At 45.4% G+C, this 26624-nt stretch overlaps 2 protein-coding genes across 6 annotated transcripts in view; one reads left to right on the plus strand and one right to left on the minus strand.

The window, feature by feature from the left end:
- Positions 1 to 26624, minus strand: part of MACROD1 (mono-ADP ribosylhydrolase 1) — an 802331-nt gene that overhangs the window by 193960 nt on the left and 581747 nt on the right. The window lies entirely within an intron of this gene.
- The window catches only part of FLRT1 (fibronectin leucine rich transmembrane protein 1), a 209353-nt gene that overhangs the window by 42358 nt on the left and 140371 nt on the right, over positions 1 to 26624 (plus strand). The window contains exon 1 of one of the 3 annotated variants that reach the window (XM_088480063.1): positions 26011 to 26033. The exons of the other annotated variants lie outside the window; for them this stretch is intronic. The gene's annotated coding sequence lies outside the window, so the exon portion shown is untranslated. Of the gene's footprint in view, positions 1 to 26010; positions 26034 to 26624 lie in introns of those variants that run through there. 3 annotated transcript variants of the gene reach the window in all.

The raw sequence follows: 26624 nt of genomic DNA on the forward strand, positions 1-26624 counted from the left end.
ATGATGAATAGGCCACTAACACACACGAGACAGCACTGATTAATCTGATATGTGACACTTGTATATCTGTGTGCGACGCAGCCTGAATCTGTATACAAAGTGCTAACATGCAACAGCCGCAGCTTTCTTCCACGCCAAGTTCCGTTGTACTTCGTATACAGATTCAATCTCACCCAGATACACAAGTGTCACATATCAAATGAACCAGTGTAGTCTTGGGGTGCATCTTAGTCGCATCGTATTTACGCTGATGCGCAGTTTTCGCCTGTTTCCGAAGTATCACTCTATCCAATTCCCAGACGTTTTCGCCTAGGTGAAACCTCCATAGGCAAAAACAGACGAAACCTCCATAGGCAAAAACAGGCGAAACCTCCATAGGCAAAAACAGGCGAAACCTCCATAGGCAAAAACAGGCGAAACCTCCAAAAACAGGCGAAACCTCCATAGGCAAAAACAGGCGAAACCTCCATAGGCAAAAACAGGCGAAACCTTCATAGGCAAAAACAGGCGAAACCTCCATAGGCAAAAACAGGCGAAACCTCCATAGGCAAAAACAGACGAAACCTCCATAGGCAAAAACAGACGAAACCTCCATAGGCAAAAACAGGCGAAACCTCCATAGGCAAAAACAGACGAAACCTCCATAGGCAAAAACAGGCGAAACCTCCATAGGCAAAAACAGGCGAAAAAGTTTCTCCTCCCAAAGTCAGGCGAAAAGAAGTGCAAAATCCCTATTTTTGGGTAAAATGGGGGAAATTGGTTCAGAAACCTTTGGACACCCCCGAATGACTAATTAGGCAATAACATTTAAAAAAAAATCATCTTAATTCACCCCCAAAAAGACATGTAATTTTTGGGGTGAAATGCAAAAAATTTTGGAAAATGGGGCTAAAGTACTGGAATAGTTATTTTGAGGTGCTGTGTGGATGGGACAGGTGTTTTTAGGATTGCAGGAGGCTACAGCAGGTGTAATTTAATTTTTTTTTAACTCTGCACTTTCCAAACACCAAAATATACTAATATCCATTTGCGAAATCGGTATGTAATGCCGCCGGATGTATTGCCAGCAGACTAAATACCAACGCTGGAAGCCTGCACCATCAGGATCCCGACTGGGGCTGGTAAGTACCCTAACCCTCCCTTAGTGGTGCCTAACCCTAACCTGCGCCCAGTGGTGCCTAACTCTAACCTCCCCCTGGTGATGCCTAACCCTAACTCCCCCTTCCTGCATCCTAAGCCTAACCCTCCCGAGGGGGGGGGTGCCTAACCCTAACCTCACCCCAGTAGCACCTAACCCTAACCCAGGCTTGCCTACCCTCCCGATTTGGTCGGGAGCCTCCCGAATATCTGGTGCCGCTCCCGACCCCCCCGGAAAGGCAGGCAAGCCTCCCGGCTGCCGCCTACCCCCCCAGACTAATAGTAAAAACCCCCGCTGGCGGAGGGCCCGATGATGCGATTCGCGCTGAATCGCGTCATCGTGGCTCCGCCCCCTGCTTCACAATGTCTTTTTTCCGGCATTGTGAAGAGGGGGCGGGGCCACGATGACGCGATCATGCGGTCATGCCCCCGCCCCCGCCCCCAAAACGGCATCATAGCCCGGCCACGCCCCCCACACAATGCAGGCATTCAGCTCCCTCCCGGAAGGAGGGAGCTGAATGTCGGCAACTATGCCCTAACCCCCCCTTCCCCTAGCCTAAAGCTAACCTTCTCTCTGGGGTGTGCCAGAGCCTAAATTCCCCAGGGGTGCCTACAACTAACCCTCCCCCCACGGCTAACAGTCCCCGCTTACCTACGTTCGGGATGCCGGGCGTCGGGATTTCGGTGTCTGGCTAAAGATAGGTGTCGGTATTTAGACGCCTATCTTTAGTACAGGTCGGACATTCCGGATGCCGGTAAATGAACTGCATCCCCCATAACATGTACCCCCAATTTAACTACAGCAAATAATTTCATAAAAGACATAGCTAAATATCATTTTTACACACTTACGCAAATATGCATATAACAGCCCTTTGACTCAAAATAAGATCTCTAATTACTTTTATTATAGCTAATAATACACTTCTATATTGATTTCCTGGGTGAGTTAGGCTTTATTGGGGGTACAGACTGATTTCCCCCCCAAAAACTGACCTTTTCGCCACTTCCACTATTTACTGCATTCGCCCATATATACGTTTTTGCCTGTTTTACAATTGTAGGGCGAAAAGCAGGAGCGTGAATTGAGTAAGCAGGCGAAAACATCGCCTCAAAACACGCGAATGAGGCGAAAACATTGCGCTTTTCAACGATCTCGGCTTTTCGCGGCTAATTGAATCCGCCCCTAAGACGGATTTTTGGGTGAAAAAGATGTTCGGCGCTAGCAGAGTCGCGCAGGTCCTGGCGGCTCACTAGCGCCAGGGGTCTCACGGCAAGGTGTATGAGGACACATCTGTATTTTTAGATTCATGCTGAGTCTGAACTAATAAAACTGAGAAATTAACCAGGTAAAAAAAATCTAACAGCTGCACAATCATAAGGCAAAGGGAAAATCAGGGATCAGTACAAATTAATCCCTAGACATGAGCTGGAGATCAATATACCTTTTAGTAAGAATTAACCTGACACTTTATATATTATTAACAATACCTCATTACATTAATTACTCGACTTAATTTTCAAGATAGATTGGACTTAAAATAGAACTAAAAAATTAAAGCATTTATTTTAAAACTCCATGAATAAGTCATGTATTCCTACATCTGAACGTGATCAATGAACAAATACACTGACTTAAATCGGCTCTGCAGTCTCTGCCTTTACTGACTGGGAACTGTAATGACGAGCTCTCTTAAACTGGGTGGTGCTGTTTCTTGTATACTAAGAGGAAAGCTGGATGCACAGTGTGCGACCCAGCGATGCAACAATGCGATGTAATGATACATCATGCATGCCGTACACGCTGCACGATCCTGTGTACGACGGCGCAATTTTCACATGCTGCATGTAACAGCAGCGCCTCCTTCATTGCATTGACCCATCTGCCGTGCAGAACCGCAGATGGGTTGATGTGATGAACGACGGCTGGGAACAATGGATCGAATATACACACCATATGATGTGTATGATATAGCGTTCTGATATACATCGCTTAAGAAAGTTAGGCAGACTTGCACAGAAATATGGCAACATAATGGTTATTTTCTGACTAACTAGTTCTTTTCTGATCTTTAATGGAAAAGCACAATAGTGTATTTCCCACTCCTCTTCCATACAAACAGTTTTATGGGTTCAGTGAAATGAATCACACTATGTAGAACTATATTTTCTTTAAAGGCACTGATGGGCTTCTGCTTAGGGCAGTAGAAAAGGAGGCACCTGGCCACTTCAATTATTAGTCTATTTTGTTTTTTACCATTCTGGGACAATCCCCTTATATTGCTTGATCAAGGTCCATCAGATGCTAGGACATAGCTCTCAAAGCACTGAAGATATACCATGAAGTTCCTAACAGTCCATGCACATTGGAGAAGTGAGGTGGTATTGGCAGGGCAGTAACTAGGGTGGTGCGACATGGCACAGGGCACTGCAGAGCAGGGGGCGCTGTTCGGGCCTGTCAATTTTCTGTTTACAGTCATTCTCATTTGTAGTTTCCTCTTCTTTTATCCCCAGCATCTCCTGGCTGCCCTTCTCTACTCCCTGGCCAATTCCCCCTCCATCTGGCCACCTTTTTTTTACATCCTCTTTTATTTAACACATTTCAAAATACTGTCATACCAAGGACTCAAACCTATCACATGGTATTCAGACAACTTACACATGGAGCTATCTTCCTTCATCATTGTAAGGGACAATGCAGATTTGTCATGACTCTTCCCCATGAGGCCACACCAATTTTTGGGGCATGTCCCTATTGATAATTGGGAGGTGGGGGCGCCACTGCTCTTTATGGCTCAGGGCAGCAAAAAAATCTAGTTACAGCTTTGGGTCTTGGCTTTCTAACACCTCAGCACATTGAGTGAAATGTATCAAACCATCTAAAGAGGGAGTTGCCTATACCAAGCAGCTCCTAGCTAGTCTTTATCGCGTACATTCTATAAAATAGGTAGGTGATTGATTGCTATGGTCAACTTCTCCACTTCTCCATTCTTTAGAGAGTTTGATACATCTCACCCATACAGTGACCACCTGATGCCTATAAGGGTCACACTAGCAGAGCTCAGTGGAAGAAGCGATCACTTTCAGTGGTCCCGTACCTCTATCAGCCCCTGCTAATAGCACTGGTTAATAATGGCAGAACTGAACAGGAACATGCTTACCGACTTTTAAAATGCAAGCTCAGGGAAAATCCCGGAGGGGGCATCCACTAGGAAAGTGCTGGGAGCCCTTGTTATTATATAATGCTGTTATTCTGGGGAAGTGGGTGGTGTCGGGGAGGTCATCTACTCCTTGAGATGTGGAAGAATTCCCAGATATTTGTCAGTCTTCCGGACACTCTGGAAGATTAGACAAGTAAGGACAGGAGAGAGCATTTCCAGAAATATTGTCATTACGTGAAATAAATAAAATCCTTAGGTCAGTAACGCCGGCTCCTCTGTGAGAGATCACCCAATGGTAGTTCAATGATAGAGTCAGCTATTTGCTCATTTGTGCTTCTTCTTGGAATTCCTAGAAACTTGGGCTGTTATTGCTGTCCCCGGGGCAGATGTCAAAACTTGCACTGTAATGCAGCACAGTCTTCTAACAATGTACAATTCAGACTATGCCATAATGAGTGCCACTGCCTTCTAAGGCAACATTGTAATGAATGAGTCAATGTGCTAATGAATGGGACTGACTTCTAATAAGTAATGTATGAGAATGTTTTCTTTTGAATGAAATGGGCAACTAATGAGTAAGTCTATATGGTAACGATTGGGAACATATTATAATGAGTTAAACATGCATTTACCATGGATAACACAATGACTGCATAAACCCTTCAGATAAAGGACTTAAAGTGTCTTTGTTCTGCTGACATTTATCATCTTTAGTGTATCCTGTAAATCTCAGTATTGTTCGGCTAATGCGTGTTTGTATTCTGTTTGGAGGGTTCTCATCTAGATGGATAATATCTTGTTAGGTTTGTGTGTGAGGCAAGAACGACTTGGAGAAAGAGACAGATGGTGAGGTCTTACATCACAGACTTGCTCTAGGGTTGTCACCTCATCCTAAAATAGTTATTGTTCATCGCTATGTAATTTTCATAGAGGTGCCATAATATACACAAGGTTTCTTACACACACATTTCTTTTGACTAAATAAGACACTGTGCTCATTAGCAGTGTGTTCATAGTTCTCCTGCCTATTGGTGTGTTGCTCTATGTAAACTGAGATCCCTCATACAGTTTATGTGTATTGGGAAAATAATGGATTAATCAGATCAGAAATGTCTGGTAACACCAGATAAGGGGATATCATTCCAAAATCTCCAGTACCCTACCTAGTGTCCACAAACCACTGTATAATTTCACAGGACAGTACATATTAGTACGATAGAACATAAGGGGCTCTACTCAGCAATAGTGACGATGCTGCCCCGAATATTATTGGGCAACATCACGATTTTTTATTAATTATTAAATTTTAAGTAAGCTATTCAGCATTATTTTATGCAGGGACAGCAGTTGTGCTAACACGGTGTCCCTGCCATGTTGCAGAAGGCATTGTTTTCGGGATTCCAACGACAATACCTTCTGTTTCTGCTTCTGCGCATGCCCAGTCATGTACTTATTCTCCGTCCCTGCTTTGCGGTGACCAACTTGTCAAAACTGTCCTAATTGACTGAAATGTGTACACGGGCTTTATATTAGTCTATATACATTTATATTTATGTGCTTTTTATATTTAAACTGTATATGGAAATTTTAAATATAAAGCACAAATATAAACGTATACAGACTAATATAAAACCTGTGTACACATTTCAATCAATTTAAGCAGTTCTGACAGGCTGGAGATGGACTTACAGTCAGCGGTCACCGCAAAGCAGGGACAGAGACTGGGGTGGAGTTTCAAGATCCTACAGGGACTTATGGGAAAATGCCCCTCTGTCATTGCAGTTTTTGGGATAATTAAGTATTTTGTTCATATAACACCATTCTGAGATGGCATTATATAAAGTAATGATTTTTTGCATAATTTAACGTTTTTTGCTTTACTGAATAGCAAAAAGCGTTAAAGCACTGTTCAGATCATTGGCTGATCCCTACAGTGCAATATCTGCGAGATGGGAATTAATGGAGAAGATAATTGCGTTATCTTCTCCATTAACCCATTGCTGAATAGTGGACTTGCTTAAAAAAATGCGGAAATTATAGTTTCCGCATTTTTTATGTAAAAAAAGTCATTGCTGAATAGACCCCAAAGTAGCGCAAAACAGAATATAGTGGTGTAAGAGAGCAACAAGCATTTCATACTCCACCTCAAATAGTTAGGTCCTGCTTAATATTTCTATGTTATATTTAACAGAAGGTGAAATATATCAAGAGCAATAGTTTCATCATGTTTTGCCTATTTAATAAGGAATCGGATCATACCAAGATGGGAATGGCAGGAGAAAATGATTTTTAAAAATGATTAATTATTTTAATAAAGCATCTTTATCATGGGCAACTGTTATAAAGGGGCTGATTCTGGAACGTACACATTGTCGATGCCGCACACAGTAGGCCGATGTGTTATGCCTGTGCATACATCCCAGTTGCCCAGCGCATGTGTCCTGATTGTTAGTGCACAGAGACGCAGAACAGATTTGGATGTATGGTCTGTGAAATTTAGTGGGTATTATTATTATTATTATTATCGTTTATTTATATGGCGCCACAAGTTTTCCGCAGCACCTTACAAAGTACATAAACAAATAGATTGATTTACAGTGACTTACAGTACAGTACAATACATTACAGGACATGGATAATGTACATTGCTACATTCACGACCATAACACCCAGATAAGCAACAATGCAAAGCAATCAAGTGTTAGGTGCCCTGGTAGAGAGTAAGAAGTAGATGAAGGTATAGTAAGGAGATGCACAATAGGGTAGAGGGCCCTGCTCATAGGAGCTTACATTCTAAGGGGGAGGGACAGACAAACAGGGATGACACAGATGGGGTAGGCAGGGAGGAAGGAGTATGTAGCAGCAAGTTAAGATGAGAGCTGGAAGGCTTTGATGAAATAGTGGGTCTTGAGAGCCCGTTTGAAGGATTGTAGAGAGGTGGAGAGTCTGATGGGAAGCGGGAGAGAGTTCCAAAGTTGGGGAGCAGCACGGGCAAAATCTTGGAAGCGGGAGGAAGTAATCAGTTGGCATAAAAGGCGGCGTGCATTTGTTGAACGAAGAGGGCGGACAGGAGAGTGAAGGGAGATGAGATCAGAGATGTAAATGGGAGAGGAATGGCTGAGGGCTTTGTAAGTGAGCGTGAGAACCTTAAATTGGGTTCTAAAGGGGAAGGGGAGCCAGTGGAGGGCTTGTAGGAGAGGGGAGGCAGATGCCGAGCATTTTGAGAGGAAGATGAGCCGAGCAGCAGCATTAAGGATAGACTGGAGAGGAGAGAGATGGGATTTGGGGAGGCCAGATAGGAGAAGGTTACAGTAGTCCAATCTGGAGATGACCAATGAGTGTATGAGGGTTTTAGTGGCATCCTGGGTGAGAAAGGGTCTAATCTTGGAAATATTTTTAAGATGAAAGCGACAGGACTGTGAGAGATTCTGGATATGTGGTTTGAAGGAGAGGGTGCAGTCCAGGATAACTCCAAGACAGCGCACTTTGGGGCTAGAGGAGATAGTTGTGCCATCAATTGATAAAGAAATGGTGGGAAGTGTGGTTATGTAGGTGGGAGGGAAGATGATTAGCTCAGTCTTAGACATATTAAGTTTAAGAAATCGCTGGGACATCCAGGAAGAAATGGCAGAGAGACAGTTGGAGACACGAGTGAGGAGAGAGGGAGAGAGGTCAGGGGAGGAAAGGTAGATCTAAGTATCATCAGCATAGAGATGATATTGGAGGTCAAAAGAGCTGATGAGTTCACCTAGTGAGGATGTATAGAGTGAGAAAAGGAGAGGTCCAAGAACAGAACCTTGGGGAACACCCACTGTAAGAGGCTGTGGGGGAGAAGAGGAGTCATGAGAGGAGACAGAGAAGGATCGGTCAGAGAGGTAGGAGGATAGCCAGGAGAGGGCAGTGTCACGCAGACCAAGAGAGTGAAGGATTTGCAGAAGGAGAGGGTGGTCCAGTGTCAAAAGCAGCAGAAAGGTCAAGGAGCACGAGCAGAGAGTAGTGGCCCTTGGATTTAGCAGCAAGGAGGTCATTGCTGACTTTTGTGAGGGCAGTTTCAGTGGAGTGGAGAGAACGGAAGCCAGACTGAAAAGGGTCAAGGAGGGAATGAGAGGAAAGAAAGGTGGTAAGGCGCTTGAAAACAGCACGCTCAAGGAGCTTGGAAGCAAAAGGGAGGAGAGAGATGGGACGGTAGTTGGAGAGAGTGTTGGAATCAAGGGTTGTTTTTTTTAGTATGGGGGAGACAAGGGCATGTTTAAATGCAGACGGGACAGTGCCTGATGATAGGGAGAGATTAAGGAGGTGGGCAAGATGGGAGCAGGCAGAAGGAGAGAGGTAGCGGAGGAGACGTGAAGGGATAGGGTCAAGGGGGGAGGTGGAAGGGGGGGAGATCACAGGGCAAATGCAGGATTTTTATATATATGTGTGCACATATGCGCATGCATATATATATTGTGACACAGTCAGGATAGGGGGTCCCTCTCCTGGGGTAGATGGACTCCCTCTTTACACACACAGCAGCCGTAGAAACAGGATACAAGTCTGGGGTTCTCATACAAACTGGTCTGCGCCACTCTTTTTTGTGCCAAATGAATATAAACATAAACAAAACATAAACATAAGTCCTAGCCTGGCTTGGCACTAGCTACAAAGCAGATTCTCTCTCTATAATATTGGTAGGGCCTATTGCCCTCACCATCAACAAAACACATGCACAGTACTTACAAGGAAAGTAACCAAGTGTCTCTGAACAGGCTAGTCTGCCTGCTCTCCCAGGTGTGAGACACTCAGTCACAAACAAACCCAGCTTATATTAGCCATTTCCAGCTGCAAGCCCTAATGAGCCTGTTACCAGGCTGAAAGGCCCAAAACCTGGAGTGGCCTGTGGATGGAGCCCTCCCTCTCCCCACATCCACACCCCCAGGACCCAAACCGGCTTTTCTCTAAAGCCGACATTTCTAGTCTGTTTTTCCCAAACAGATTTCTCCTGGGGGTTTCAGAACACATATGACAGGAACCTAGGACATACATAGAAGCCATTCCACACTTCTCCAGTGCTTCTATCACAATATATATATACACACATCCATAGCTATACATACACATATATGCACATATATACACACATACATATGACATACATACCATACACACACAGATAGATAGATACATACATACATACACACACATGTCACACATACATTACACACACTCACCTTGCAGCTGCTGGACTGTAGATTATTCTGAAGAGGATGGGACCTGGCAGTCTGGCATCATGTCATTAGGCCCCTTCCCCAGCGGCAAAATGCCGTGATTCGCAGGTCAATTAGGAGGGGGCAGGGCCAAATGACTTCATTCTAATGGAATCTCATCAAATTGGCTCCATCTTCTCCCTATTGACCCGCGAATTGTAGCATTTTGCAGCGAGGGGGCGGGGATTAATAAAATGGTGCCTGCTCTCAAGTCTGTTAGGGGGGTACTCAGAAACCCCCCATGCGTGCTCTAGTGCAGGGGGTGGTTAAGCAGATGTGGATGTGGGTGTGTTGCAGATGTGTTGCTCTAAGTAACTGCATCCAAACACGCACAGCCACACACACAGGAGGTCATGGCCAGAAAGAGAAACTGCTCCTGCCATAGGGCTGGTGCAAGTTTCGATGGTGAGTCCAATGGTGCATCTAAAGACACCCCGAGACAGAAGTTTCAATGATGCATCTGATGGCGTGTCTAAAGACGCACAGAGACAAAAATGCACTGCTGCAAGATGCTGCAAGTGGGCGCCTCGGTTTAGACGGAATCGGCTATTCGTGGCAATAAGAAATTAAGTATCACAATGGTGTACTATTGTACATATGCAGGGTAGGTGCTTCAATAGGAGCTCAACCCTGCGATGCATAAAAGTAAAGTGATCGCATTAGTGATCACTGCTGACCACGCATGCGCAAGTGAAGAGTTCTGGAGTGGGATCCTACGGATCCCTCTCCTGGTACTTTTTATGCAATATGTAGTGTATAGGATACAATGGCTAATGCCATCTTCATATGGTGTTCGCTAATGGGGCCAAGCTCCGAAATGCAAAGGTAAATTCTGAGACCAAAACCAGGCGATTTGTTTTCACAAAGTTTGCTGCTTCAGTGTTTTTAAACCTGTTTGTCAGATGTTACTATGGTATACTGAAGTAAAATTACAAGCATTTCATAAGTGTCAAAGGATTTTATTGACAATTACATTAAGTTTATGTAAAGAATCAATATTTGCAGTGTTGACCCTTCTTTTTCAAGACTTCTGCAATTTACCCTGGCATGCTGTCAATCAAATTCTGGGCCACATATTGACTGATGGCCGCCCATTTTTGCCTAATCAATGCTTGGAGTTTGTCAGAATTTGTGGGTTTTTGTTTGTCCACCCGCTTCTTGTACCATAGTAACATCTGACAAAAAAGGTCTAAAAACACTGAAGCAGCAAACTTTGTGAAAACCAATACTTGTGTCATTCTCAAAACGTTTGGCCATGGCTGTACATTCTGGGGATACTTACTACTATTTGGGACAGGCTTGCCGACATTCTGAAAGCCCGGATGGACAAGCAGGAGGACGTGGCGTGGTAGAGGGGTGTGTGGCCGGGAATACTACGTGGCAATGGGGGCGGAGCGGGGGGTGTGGACACGGAATTGCGTCATTTTGGCGTCATTTTGGCTCCACCCCGCTACACAATGCTGAGATTTTTGCTGCGGAGGTTTTATTGTAATCGTGGGGGGGCTGGACGGTTCGGTGGCCGCTGGGAAGCTTGCCTGCCTTTCCGGGGGGCCCAGGAGCGGCACCCGATTTTCGGGAGGCTCCCGGCCGACGGGAGGGTAGCCAAATATGATTTGCGGGTACCCCCAAAAACACCCATTATTGCGTTATCCCTCAAATAATAATTGATAAATAGGACCCACAGTCAGAGACTGGCACGGAAAGTGGTATAAATTTACCCTTACTGCACCAGGCCACATGGCCACAGCAGTAGCGTCCAGCGGCTTTGGCAAGATTTCATTCATAGATTGTGAACAGATTTTTTTTTCTATCACTGTGATAAAAAGTCCTTGTTATTGGCACTGCTTAATAAATAGGCCCTTTTATAGGAACTGAAGTAGCTCTCTTAGGTCTTGTTTAGCGTGTGTACTCGGTTGTATTTCAAATAAAACTTACAGGAAATTTAATATCCATAGGGATCATTGATCAATGAAAAACACTTTAGTATCTCTCTCTAAAGAGCATAAGGTGAAATGAGGCAAGAGGCTGGCAAGTGAAATCATGCATGTACCCTCCTGCTTCATTTATGTGAGGAGACCTGATCGCATCACACAGTGATTAGTATGCTTATTCATGTTACATTTCTTTCTGTGTAGCTTCCATGTTTTGTGGAGTGGATCCAGATGGGACACATACAGCACAAAGTAAATACTCATCTGAGCAAGCCCTCAAAGTCTGTGCTGTTTGCAATTTGCACAAATAATTTGACACCTTCATAACTGAGAATATATGGCTGACAATGGAACTGGTGAAGTGTGAGTGGTACAAGAATGAAGCTTGGAGAGAATAGATGGGCACTGTGGACAAGACTGAGGGCCTGATTCAGCATGGATCGCTATTCTGCTATTACACACACACTGCAGTTGCTAATATCAGATGTGCTATTTAAATGTTTTCATTCACATTGCGATCGCAGCCTGATATAAGGACACCCAATTCCCTTACATCCATATACCAGGAGAACATAGCAAACAATCGGTAACATCGAGTAACATCAGACCCATACGCACAGTTAAGGAAGCCCAGACATCACTCAGGAATTGCTAACTTCAGCGCACGCTATGAGGCCTCAGCAGGCGTCTGGTATCGCAGTGGCTATTTATGCACGCCCATGTAACGGCGTTGAAATGCACTCGCCCGAACACCCGCCGTCACCACCCACAAATGGCACTTCCTGTCAATCACTCTGTAAAGAGTCTGTGTAGCCTCTGCGATGCGTACTCATGCGCAGTGCGAATTAACCGTCCGATTGCGTGCGTATTAGCCACTGCGGTCCTTGCTGAATCAGGCCCTGAGAAGCAATTAGATGGAGTGGGGAAGAAGAAAAATTGGGGGCGATGCCGACTAAACACAGATATGCAGAATGCAGGCAATAGAGATGATGGAGCGATAAGGGGAAATGGAGAGACTGCAGGAGGACGAAGAGAGAAGACAGGGGCTCAGGACTGAGGGATAGCACAAATCTGTGATATGAAAAGATTATTTCTGATTGAAACACGGAGTGTGAGAGAGAGAAAGATGAGAGATGTGTCAGGGAAGGTGACAGAGCTTGTGTGTAATAAGGGAAAAGGGATGTGTGTGATGTAGGAAGAGTAAGGGAGGGAGAGAGGGTGTGAGAAGATAGGGGAGAAATATGTGTGAAGGATGTTTAAAGAGATGGAGCTGTAGACAGAGAGAACAAATGATCAGTCAGAAGGAGTAATAGAAGACTTGTGTACGTAAGGAAAGAGATGGATGAAAGAGAAAGAACAAGGTAGAGTAGATATAAAAATATGGATTGACAGTGTAAAATATGTGCGCACCCTTCTTAGGTAGCAGCTGCATTAACCCTGTTATGGTCGCCACCAGCCTATTAGCCTGCATAGAACAGATACTCAGCACACTGGCAGGATGCAAGTCCAGCTGATCTGTATGCTGAACCTGTACACTGCCTTCAGAAGCAACTGCTTCATTCCATTTCATCCTCTTACACTGCCTGCATAAGATCTGTGTGCATATGTAAGCTATGGGAGGAGTGCCGCCAGGTGATGCATGTGTGTACCAGGAAAACAGTATTCTATATACTATACGTCAGGTCTTGGTTATTAAGGGACCAATGGCCCCAGTACATGCTGCCCATTGTACTGTGGCAAGCATCTGTGCTCATACTGATTTGCTGTGAGTGGTGTTGAGGGATACTTGTGTACTTGTTCTGTGTTATTACTTGTTTCTATGTAAATAAGATGCATGTCACATGCCATATCCTCATTAACAAGTTCAAGGTGCACATATTGCTGCGGATTGTATAGTGGAATCAGGGCTATTATTATTATTCAAGGGGACGGGTTCACTAGCACCGGGAAGTACAGCACTGGCTGAAAAGGTTGCATGCCTGCATGCTGCATGCCTCCGGATGGCGCTGCAGCAGCGATACTGGCCAGGTACTCTGCTAGCCAGATGCAGGGGCCATGGGGCAGCAACAGTGCTGCCTGCTGAGCCGTATGCCACTTGCATACCCCTAGTTACGCCCCTGCACACACATACACTGAGAAACCTCTTAATCAAGTACACCTGTTTATTATTGCAAATATCTAGTCATTCCAGCTTATGGCAGCAACTTAATGCATAAAAGCATGCAGACATGGTCAAGTGGTTTAGTTGTTGCTTAGACCATACACCAGAATGGCAAAGAAATGTGAACTAAATTACTTTGACTGTGGAATTATTGTTGGTGCCAGATGGGGTGATTTGGGTGGGATCGGTATGAAACACCGCCGGACGCATTTCCGGCGGTTCAAATCCCGACCCCTGAAGACCAGCAACAGAAGATCCCGACAGGTAAGTTTTTTCACTATTACTAACCCTCTCCCCCCCTAACCCTAACCCTCCCTTAGGGGTGCCTAACCCTAACCTCCCCCCCAAGTGCCTAAACCTAACTCCCCCTTCCCTGCAGCCTAACCCTCCCGGGGGGATGCCTAACCCTAACCTCCCCCCACAGTTGCCTAACCCTAAACCCCCCTTCCCCTAGCCTGACCCTAACCTAACCCTCCCCCGCTGCGGCTGTCCGCGCCCGCCGTCCGGCTTACCTTCATTCTGTATGCCGGACATCTTTGGGCTCTTCTTTATTAATTTTAGTCGCAAATTTTTACAAAAAGACGTTTTATCAATTTGTTGTATATATTGGGTTTTTGGTATATACTCTTCCCCGTTCCCTTTGCCCTCACTTGTCCACCTCTTCCTTCCTTGTGTTTCAATATTTAGTAACATACAGTATATATATATATATATATATATATATATATATATAATTTTTATTTATCTTTTTATGGATATATTTGCAATTTTTTTTTACCACGCCATGTGTATTCAAGTAAAGTGTTATTAAATCGCTTATATCTAATATCCTTAGAACCTATGGTTCATTGTCACATGCCTAGCTCGACTACCAGACCAGCCATAGCGTGATTTAATTTGTTTATTATAAATACAATTGACATATCACAAAAGGGGTTGAGCTGGAATTAAAGACAGCATTAGATGATTACAGTGTATATGATTGAGCACATGCTGATTGTAAACACATTTATGTGTTTATCTCAAAAAATTGTACTGTCCAACCAACAAATATCCAGTAAGCAGCACTTCTTTAGCTAAAAACACATTGCTAATGAGATGTGCAGTGGCGTAACTAGGGCAGGGCGAGCGGGGTTCGTGCCCTGGGTGCCGTTGGCCGGCGCGGGGGGGCGCCGCCGGCCACGGTACCGGCCCACCCGCCCTAGTTAGCCGGTGTAGCGCCGACCGCAATGAGTGCGGTCAGCGCTACACATTTGCACAGGACCGGCGCTAGGCTTCCAGCGCCGGTCCTGTGCTGCACGCCTGAGCCCGTTCCCTCCACCTGAGCGCTTGCCCAATAGTGCTAGGAGGCGGGCTCAGGCTGTGCATAACACACGCATCGCCGCCAGCGCTGGCGGCGATGCATGTGTTAAACAGCAGCCAATGAGAGTCAGATAGACTCTCATTGACTGCTGCAGCACCCACTGCAAGAGCCGGACTTCCGTCCGGCTCCTGCAGTGGGAAATGGGACTGACGTCATGACGTCTGTCCCATAATGCTGAGTGCGCCAGCCCGGGCGGACTGGCGGGCGGGAGCGGCATCGCGGACAGGAGCAGGAGCAGCGTGGAATCAGGTAAGTATATTTTTATATATATATATATATATTTTTTTTTTAACCTATCTGCACAACGGGGGAGGGAGGTGGCTACTACTGGGGGGACCTCTACTGGGGGAGGTGTGGCTACTACTGGGGGCGCCATTGGGAGGACCTATACTGGGGGGGGGCTACTCTACTGGGGACTACTACTTGGGGGGGGTGGAACTACCACTGGGGGCATTCTAAAAGGGGCCTATTACTAGAGGCACTGCACTCGGGGGACCACTACTGGGGGCAATAATAGGAAGGGCAACTACAGGGACCACTGGATAGGGGGGGTCACTACTGGGAGCCTGCATCAGAGGGACCACTACTGGGGGCACTGCATGGGAGGGGGGGGGCTACTGCTGGGGGCACTATATAAGGGGCTTACTGCTAGGGGCACTGCGGGGACCACTACAGGGGGCACTAGATAGGGGGGATCACTACAGGGTGCCTGCATAAGGGGACCAATACTGGGAAAACTGCATGGGGGGGACTACTGCTGGGGGCACTATATAAAAGGGCACTGCATAGGGGGGGACTACTACTGGGGGCACCATATAAAGGGCACTACATAAGGGGATACCGCTACTGGGCGCACTGCATTGTGGGGAACACTACGTGGGGCACTGCATTTGGGGGGGCCACTACTGGGGGTACTGAGTAAGGGGAACTAATTGGGGGCTGTATAAGAGGGACCACTACTGGGGATACTGTATAAGGGGAACTACTATGGGCCTGCATGAGAGGGACCACAACTGCGTACTGGGGGTACTGTATAAGGGGTACTACTGGGGTTTAGGTGCATATGGATAGGAATGTTCAGTTTGAAAATAAAGGGGTGTGTCATGTTGACACGCCCCATTTTTAAGTGACCACGCCCATTTTTTTGCCGTGTGCCTACGGCGCGCACATCGGGGGGTGGGGCTCCCTTTTCAAATTTGCCCTGGGCTCCAAACACCCTAGTTACACCACTGGAGATGGGTCAGAGGAGCATGGCTAGACTGGATCAAGCTGACAGGAAGGTAACAATACCTCAAATAACCATGCATAACAACAGTGATATGCAGGGGTTAAAGTGGGCAGGAACTGGGTGAACTGAGTTCCGTCACCTCTAATGGTAGATGGAACTAGTTCCACCTCCATCAAGTCCCTGCACAGAAGTCCCACAGACAGAGAGCCACCACCTGTCCAGGACCACTTTAAGCCCTGGTGATATGCAGAAGAGCATCTCTGAACACACACCATGGCCTGTATTCAATCTGAGGCGAAAACCGGTTATTGGCGAAAAGACGTCATTTTCGCCTGTTTCAATTATACCCGTATTCAATTTCAGGTGCGAAAAGTCTTTGTAAAAAAAACGGGGATAAAGGTGGCGAGAAAAAGTGCAGAATTGGGATTTAGGGGTGCAGGCTTAAAAAAATGGTCTCTAAAAATAATGTGTGTTTAAAAAAGTTTTTTTTAAAAAAATGGGGACACCCCAAAAATATTAAGTTTCATTTTGGGGTTAAAAATAAAAATTATGGGGAACAAAATCCTAAAGTAGCGAAATTGATTCCAGAGGGGTTCCCAGGTATGCGGCAGATGTTTTCTTCATTGCAGGTAGTAGCTGCAGGTGCATATTTGAAGAATTTTTAAAAATAATTTTAGGGACTTAAAAATATTCTTGCACCCATTTTCATGTACCCCAAATTTGATGGGCATAGTTATTTTTCCCTCAAATTATTTCTAAATGCTATTCTTCATCACCTTCAAAGCCGCATTTATGCACCTGCCGCGGCTATTTAAAAACCCGACTTCCCTTCAGCAAGCAAAAACGGGGGTACCCATAGTGATCCCACATATCAGAACATCTTTAGGGGCGTCCAAGGATGATTTCCCGAAAATTGGCAGGACTTCTTCGCCTGCTCCAGTTTCTCCCGTTTTCGCGTCCTAAGAAATTGAATACGGGGTTAAGCGGGCACGCGCGCAATACTTTTCCGCCTGCAAATAAGGCAAAGGAGGCGAAAAGTCTGGCAGGGAAAAGTCCAGACTTTTCGCCTCAAATGGAATAAGGGTCCATGCTGGAAATTGCAGTGAATAGGCCAAAGTAGTATAAGACCACAACAGCGATCGCTCCCCACCACTGGCAAAGGAGACTGCTGCTGCTGCTCAGCAGCAGTGAGGAGTCTCCCACAGCAGCCCAGCACACAACAGCGTGTGCTGGGCTGCTGTGAGATAAAAGGAAGGGGGGGGGTGGCGTCGGACCTGGGCCCCTCCAGCAAGCCTGGGCCCGGGTAATTAGTACCCGCTCCCCCCCCTCTCAGCGCCCCTGGTTCTTATGGCTACTTCTAGCGGGACAATTTGGAATGTCATAAACACGTCATCTCGAACTGGTTCCACGATCATGACACTTAACGCAATGTAATCCAATGGCCTCCAAAAACACCAGATCTCTATCCAATAAAGCACTTTTGTGGTGTGGTAGAATGGGAGATTCTCAGCATGAATGTATAGCCGAGAATCAACAGCAAATGCGTGATGCTATCCTGTCAGCAAGGACCAGAATCTCTAAGGAGTGTTTCCAGCACCTTGCTGAATCCATGCCATGGAGCATTCAGGCTGTTCCAGGGGCAAAATGGGGCTCCACCCAGAGCCAGAATGGTGTAGCTAATAAAGTGGCCACAGAGTTTATACATCCATAATTGCTATGTGTTAGGACAGGCATGTCGCAGCCCAAACAAACATTTTACGCGGCCCAACAGTGTGGGCCCGCGATCGAAACTGAGCTTTGATCGTGGCAAGGGTGACTAGGCCACATAATATTTGTGTTTACTCTATTTAAAACTTGAAACGCTGGTCTCTGAAGCGATCAGAGACTAAAGTAACCTCTGATCGCTTCAAATGCCAGTGTTCCCAGTGATGCAGTTCGCGAGAGGAGCCTGCCCTGCTGGATTTAGTTAGATCCAGTCAGTGGCAGCGTCTACGCGGGAGCGGTGCCCAGCGGCTAGCGTGAAGAGAGGTAAGTACTGCACAGGGGAATGGGGCCTGTTATTTACTGGGAGGGGGCACAGCATAAGGGGCATTACTGGGGCACTACTAGGTGCATCAATGGGGCACATGAGGGGCATTACTAGGGGCACAGCATAAGGGGCATTACTGTGGGCACTGCATAAGGGGCACTACAGGGGGCACTGCATAATGGGCTCTATTGGGGCACTGCGTAAGGGGCTCTACTACAGGGGCATTGCATAAGGGAGACTACTGGGGGAACTGCATAAGGGGCATTACTGGGGCACTGCATAATGGGCACTACTGGAGCACTGCATAAGGGGCTCTAATACACGGGGTGCTGCATAAGGGGCATTACTGGGGGCACTGCATAAGGGGCACTACTGGGGGCACTGCTTAAGGGGCATTACTGGGGACACTGCATATTGGACACTACCGGGGGCTCTAATACAGGGGGCATTGCATAAGGGGCACTACTACAGGGGGCACTGCACTGGTTTTTATTAATAATAACCCTCTCAAAATTGCATATAAGAGGTTTTTTTTTCTTGCAGCCCACACACTCTTAGACCTTGAATATTCGGCCAGGTTGGTATGTTGAGTTTGACATGCCTGTGTTAGGATAACGGTTTATAGTATCCTCCAGGTTGCCAGTTAACCTTTCAAGTAGGCAAGGTTTGTTAATCTGATGTGTATTTTTTAAGGGATTATCTAATAAAATATTTGTGTAAACTGATTTCTGAGGAAGAATTTGTACATAATTGTGTTTATTGAATTATTATTGATATATACTCCACATAAGTCATGTGGTAAATATACAGGAAGCATGTGCAAGGAAAGAAACCAATGTTTCAGAGGTGTGTGGTAGCAGAACAGGTAGGAAACAATGCCATACTGTAGTGTACATATATGAGAAGAAAGGACGTTATAGGACATTATAGAATATTTGAGGGGTACATTATTTTTGTGTCGTATATAAGTATGAGGGCCGGTTACGTTGTTTTTATATTGTATATATTTCAGGAAATTGCAGAGCTGGGAATAATGTAGAGTTACATGTAAGGATGTAAAACTTGCATGTTTTTCACACCACGCCACATTGCTGCAAATTGTTCAGTCAGTCTTGCACAAAACACGCAATTTTCACATCCATGCCCAAACAACACCTTGGATAATCTAGTCGTGTATCTGTATGTGAGAATAGGATGCATTGGAAATTGACATTTTAACACTGTTGCCACCAGTGAGTCTAAAATAAATATTAGCATAAATGCAAAAAAATGTCATGCTCTCCAAACAGTAGAGATGTTGTAGTTGTTGTTGAACATCGTCAATTGGGGAAAAGAAAAATATCTATTTATTTGAGGTCCATATGAACAGATTTGGGCTTGTGATAGGCAGCAAAAAATGATGTTGTACAGGGCAAAGACAAGCAAATGCTCAATCTCTGACATTTCAAACAAATGGCCAATTTCTGCTATGGCTTATCAACTTGGCCGAATTGATAACCTTCCATGGAGCAGCATTTGTGTTCATGCTTCTGTGGGCATATAGAATGACTGTGGTTTATAGGACTAATCTGGGAGACTCTGTACTTTTTTGTGTGTATGTAAAATTTTACAGTGATGTATACTTATACACCTAGGCGTGATTCACATTTTCTGATGCCAAAGGGACCACTGGCACTTTTTGAAAGCAGCGCTTAATCGTTAAAGCACTAACACACATAAATGAATGGAATATTTGAAAAGTACATAAACACCGGGACTCCTTCCATTCTTATGTGTCAGTGTACGGACAATTATGCTCTGTTTAAAACACGGGTTTTTTTAATTTCTTGTCTGGCAGGTCGCTAAATTAATAACTGCGCACAGTTGTTCTGCACTGCATAACACTAGTTACTCCATGTTCTTGGAGGTTTATCATTGAATATACTGTAAACTTAATGAGAGCTGGTGACAATTTCATTGTAAAAGAACTGGCCCATTTGTACAGAATGATCTGTTACTTACTTGAGATTGTCAGCATGCATCATAAAAGGGTTCCAGTCAATGTGTCAACAATCGGAATGTTGTTACCAGAATGTCAACATGTTCTGGATGTCGACATGTTTAGAATATTGGCAGATAACATGTCGACATCCACTAATGTTGATGTAGGAATAATGTCAACATGTTCAAAATTTCAATATTTTAAAGACCAACAGCAACTATGTCGACACATGAAATTATTGTTAGGGTTAGGCTACAATTAGGGTTAGGGTTAGCTTTAGGCTAAAATAGTAATGTTGACATTTGACCACACAATGTTGACATTCTGAAAATGTCGACATGTCATCTGTCAACATTCTAGACATGCTGAATGTTGCCATTCTGTACATGTTGACATCATGAATGTATACATATCATACCCAACCCCTGTACAAAGATCCTTACTTCTAACTGTTCAATCTCATCACAAACAGACAATTGTTTCCAAGTAAAAAAGCTGATCATATTTCTAAAAGATGTTTTGAATTAGATCACATTGTATTAGCTAGTATATACTGCACACAAACACAAGCAGCCATAATCATAAGATGCCTTCATAAATACCCTCTTCCAAAAGAAAAAATAACACTTTGCCGGCATTCCAAAAGGAAAAATGCTTTCATTTAAATATATATATTTTTACTATGATTATCTCCTGCTATCACCATTATAGCAATAACTATATAAGAGGATTGCATCAGTCCTTGATAAATAGGCTATCCAAACCATGGGGAAGCTTTTGGAAAAATGTGGCAAATACATGGGTGGTTCAATAAGTAAGATAACAAGACCTCTACGCGTGTAAAGTTCTCTATTCCATTCTAATTTCCCGCCAAGCCAGCAGGTAGACCACGGCCATTAGACTGCGCCTCATATCAGTCATACTGTCCCAACATCAGATGTAAGATGTCAGTACTGGCAGAAACATGGTCATATATTGAGGTGCGCTGTGTGATCAGGTATCTGTGTCTAAAGGTCACATCAGCATCTGAAATTCATCGCTAACTTGTCGTGGTGTACAGTGATAACATCATGTCACAGAAATAGGTTTGGTGCACTGCCTTTGACAGGGCCGGATTAAGGGTGGAGCGACAGGGGCGGTCGTCCCTGGGCCCCCACACAGGATCGATGTGACCCTGTCGAGAACAGGTGTCCAGCGGAACCTGTTCCCAGATGGGGGCCGGGCTCAGAAGCCGTGGGTGTTCTACTGCATACAGCAGCACTAACAGTGCTGCGGTATGCAGCACAGACTCTGAGCAGCTCCCGAGTCCCCTCATCAGTGTCATGTGACACATGTTCGTGACGCTGAGGAGGGAATCCAGGAGCAGCTCTGCCGGCCAGGACACTGAAGGTAAGAGAGGCTCCGTATGGGGCTGGAGGGAGGTGCGGGACCAGACATAGTTACAGGCACCGTGTGGCTGCGGAGGGGGGGGGGAATGGAGGGCACAGGTGCCGTGTGGTTTGCCGGGGGCCCCCATAGCTTAGTTGCCCCGGTGACCCAACAAGCCTTAATCCGGCCCTGGCCTTTGATAACGGCTGGATAGCCGTTCGAGATGAGCAGTGATCCAGCCAGCCAAGCACATCCACCATAGATGACAATTTGTGCTGAATTGAAGGTATGATTCAGGAGAACAGACACAGTTGAGTTAGTGATATTGCTGATGAACTGAACGTCTCAGTGGGTAATGTGCACAGCATCGTGCAACTGGGGTACAGGAAAAAGCGTTCATACTGGGTACCACAGCAACTCACAGAAGTTCACAAAACCAATAGGATGGGATTGTCTCTCATGCACTTGACGCGCTACTATGAGGAGTGAGTGCAGTTCCTGCAGCGTATGGTTACAGGCAAAGAAACGTGGGTGCATCATGTGACACGGGAGGCGAAGCAAACATCCATGACATGGAAACATACATCATTCCCATCTTCAAAGAAATTCAAAACTCCATCAGCAAAGAATGTCATGGTGACCGTGTTTTGGGACCACAAGGGCGTGTTTCTTATTGATTTCCTCACCAATGGAGATGCTGTGAATGCTGTCCGCTATTGTGACACATTGAGCCAGTTGCGGAGGGCAATTAGTAGAAAACTACCTGGATTGCTGCGAACAGGCTTCGTATTGCTGCACGATAACAGGCCACACTCAGCCAACCTCACACACGAGCTGTTACGGTGCTACCATTGGTAGGTACTGAACCATCCTCCGTGCAGCCCTGACCTGGCACCGAGTGATTTCCATCTCTATGGACCATTGAAGAAGCACCTGGGAGGAAGGCGATTTGTAACCGACTTTTTAAGTTCAACAAGCCGTCATGTCCTGGCTTCAGGCGCTTGACACTGATTTCTTCTAAAACTAGATAAATGCATTGGAAAAATAATCTGTACTAAAGACAGTGATAATCTGCAAGGTATACTACTCACTTTACGCACCTGCTGCTTGTCTGGAATAATTTCATTTATGTGGGTGCCCAGGTCATTGCTGCTGAAGGGAACAAATGTATTAGTCAATGCATAGTATTTTTCTTTTGTTTACCGGAAGAGATGTGATCACGCCTCCCAGATTTGGCCACACTCCTGTACCCAGGCCCTGTTCAGCTCTCGACAGCCCTGGTTATATTTAGCTCTATAAATTCCCCTTAAAATATGCACTCCACAGTGTATGTCCCAAATTTTTATTTACAAATTTTTGTTATTGAAGCATCAAGTGTCACATTTACAGACATTGCAATGATACAAATGTTCATGAAAAAGGAAAACAATGAGCACAAATAGTTGTACAATAGTGCAAATGGTGTATAACGTCATCCAAACCGTAAAAAGATGAACCAATAGGTTCTATTCACATATGGAATTATTGCTATACAAAAATTTTTTAGAATGGTACAACAAATCATTCTAAAGACAACATAGAAAAAAAAAAAATAGGTCGGCACCCTCCCCCGTCCCCCCCCAAATCCCATTAAATGTACATGTGAAAAGTTATTGAAAAGAAAAATTCAATGTTATAATCGTATCGGAGGGTCATTAGCTGCAAGTTGTAACAGATACCAAGACGAGTTCTGTAAACTATTATGGATTTGGGAACGCATAGAGGTAGAAAGTTTATCTATATAACTCTCCCACATAGGGAAAAATTTCACAGTTTTAAGGTCTTTGTCTAAAATGACTTCAACCCAATTAATTCTAAACAAGTAATGTAATTTGGCTTTAAAAAGAGAAAGTGAGGGTGAGAGGGGGCTTATCAAGGTTTGTATAATATAGCCTTACAAGCTGCTGCACTTAATGCCAATAGAAGGTGTCTGCCACCTTGAGTAATACGAGTATGGGGGGCATGTATACCAAACAAGGCCCATTCCGGCATAGGGACATAATTGACCAAGGGCCTGATTCAGACCCACTCGCGAGCGGCTGTCCGCTCGCAAGTGGGTCGATGTTATGGACTGAGCATGCGCACGATGGAGGGAGCTCCGTCGTGCGCATGCGCCAGACGCGACGAGCGAAGGAAAGTCCTTCGCTCGTTGTGTCCGATCAAAGGGGGCGTGCTGTCAATGTTGATTGACAGCACGCCCCCTTTGGTAGGCGTTCCGGGGGCGTGCCTCCCTGACGGGGGCGTTCCCACGGGAACGCCTCCCGTCAAAAGCCGGCCCACTGACATCACTAGTGATGTCAGTGGGAGTGATTTTGGCTCTGATAGAGCCAAAATCACTCCGGAGCTTGTGGTTGAAAACCTCAACCGCAGGCTCCGGCTCGCAATTTCGATGGTCGCGATGGTCACGACCATCGCGGCCATCAAAATGCACGCTCGTATAGCCTGTGGGTGGTGACCCACAGCTATACGAGCGTCCAGGAGGACGCTCCATTTTCATGGAGCCCGGCCCTCATTCAGAGCGTGCGCTCTGCTCAGAGCGTACGGCTCTGAATGAGGGCCCAAATTAGCAATGGAGTAGGCATGTACTTTAAGCCAAAAACAACTAATAATGGGGCATGCCCATACGCGCAGGGAGGGGGACACTCGTACTACACGGCTCCGGCGTGTTTGTTATAGAAGCCAGTGAGAGTCAGACAGACTGTCATTGGCTGCTGCGCCCACTGCCGGGGCCGGCTTGAATCTCACTCATGAGCTCCACCTTCCAGCTCCCACAGTGGGTGATGGGAGAAACGTCATGATATCTCTCCCATAGTGTACAGCAGGCCTGTAGGACGGAGGAGTGGACAGCGGCAGGCGCGGGGATTCAGGTAAGTTTTTTTCTTGTTAATTGTGTCTTTGTCCTATATATGTAAGGGGCACTGCATAGGGGTGGGGGCACTGCATAGGATGGACTACTACTGGGGGCACTATATAAGGGACAATACTGGGGGTACTGCATAGGGGGCACTGTATAAGGGGCACTACTGGGATCACTGCATAAGGGGGACTACTACTGGGGGAACTGCTTATGGGGGACCACTATTGGGGACACTGTATAAGGGTCACTACTGATGGCACTGTATAAGTGGCACTACATGGGGGACCACTACTGGGGGCACTGCATAGGGGGGACCACTACTTGGGGCACTACTGAGGGCACTGTAGAAGGGGCACTACTGGGGTACTGCATAGGGGGACCACTACTGGGGGCAATGCATAAGGGGTACTGGCACTACTGGGGGCACTGTATAAGAGGCACTACTGGGGGCACTGCATAGGGGGACCACTACTGGCGGCACTGCATAGGGGGACTACTAGTGGGGGCACTGTATAAGGGGCACTGGGGGCACTGCATAGAAGGACCACTACTGGGGGCACTGTATATGGGGCACTGCATAGTGGGACCACTACTGGGGGTACTGTATAAGGTAGCACTACTGGGGGGAGGGGGGCTTTAATAAATCATGCTGGCTGTATTTATTTGCCTGCTGCTTTCATGTATTTTAGGCGTGTGTCTGTGTCAGTCAGTGTGTGTGTACACCGTCATAGGCTGAGTGGTATATTTTCCTGTAGTGGTCCTAAATCCTGTGTAAGCAGTTTCTATTGATATATATATACACACATATATATATATATATATATATATACACACAGTATTTATTTCTGGCTAGATGTATTTTCATTGGTTCGGTAACCAAGGATTTGGAAACCCCCCTTTCAAAATCCTGCGTTTGTCACTGATGCCCAAAGGCAATGATATTTGGAAGGATCATATCAAATAACTCCTATGAGGAGATAAATAAGCTCTATGTAGGATATTTAAAAACATTGCAGTATAAGGGGAGTAAGGCATCAATGTGCAGGCTTTGTCATGGGATCGAATTAAATCATCTCCTATGTCCCAATTTTTAATCGGCACACAGTTTCTGAGTATGTATGCATAGAAAATGCAATAATGCAAAGTATAGCTGGTGATGGTAATGTACCTAGTGATACAACATTGTCAGTATGTACATAAGGCAAGCAGTTCTATGTATCAGTATTAATCACACACTGGGCTCCTGATCTCTGGCTATGACCTCATTCCCTCTTCTGTGGACAGTTATTAATTGCCTGATTTAATGTAGCGGACAGATTATGAACTTGAAGATATATAGATGATTTCAGACTGCAGGGGGTAAGCTCTGTGCCTGTAATCCTTAGGTGGATCTTTATGAAAGAACCTGCGGAGACACTTAGCTTTTGTGGCCCAAGACATCCATCATGCCCATAGGACCTGTCTGTGGAGTGGAGGCATGAATCAACAGAGGATTTCACAGATCTGAGCTGTGACCTTTACCCAAATACATGGTAAATCGCTTCCCCATCATTGCTGGTGTTCAGGAATAGACAAATCCAATACAGAGTTGCTGCCTTTTTACAATTTTCTAGGGACAGTTTGCTGTGGAACAGATGCATCTAGGTAAATGGTGGAGGAGGGCTTTGGTGTACTACAGTACCCACCAGCATCAGGACATGTTTAGGAAGCATGGTTGTAATGTCATTTGTTTTTTCATGTTAAATACCACAATATATATATATATATATATATATATATATATATATAAACTGATGAATGAGGATATGATTTTAATGAGAATTATATCTTGTGAACAGAATAGGACATTTACTGTGCATTTGGTCAGTGCTACTCATCTATTTGGTCAATCCTGTGTATTATCTCATGTAACCAACTGTCTCTCTGCTATCACCGCATGGATGTCCCAACGTTACCTAAAGCTGAACATACCCAAAACAGAATTTATAATTTTCCCTCCTCCCAGAGTCATTTCCTCCCCACTAATCTCCCTCACCGTCAATAACACTTTTCTCAGTCTCCCAAGCCTGCAAGCCTTGGTATCACACTTCATTCCGGCCTCCGCTTTATTTCTCACAATCTTT

Source organism: Taudactylus pleione, unplaced genomic scaffold (genome assembly GCF_031769625.1).
Source record: "Taudactylus pleione unplaced genomic scaffold, aTauple2 ptg000250l, whole genome shotgun sequence".
NCBI lineage: Eukaryota > Metazoa > Chordata > Amphibia > Anura > Myobatrachidae > Taudactylus > Taudactylus pleione.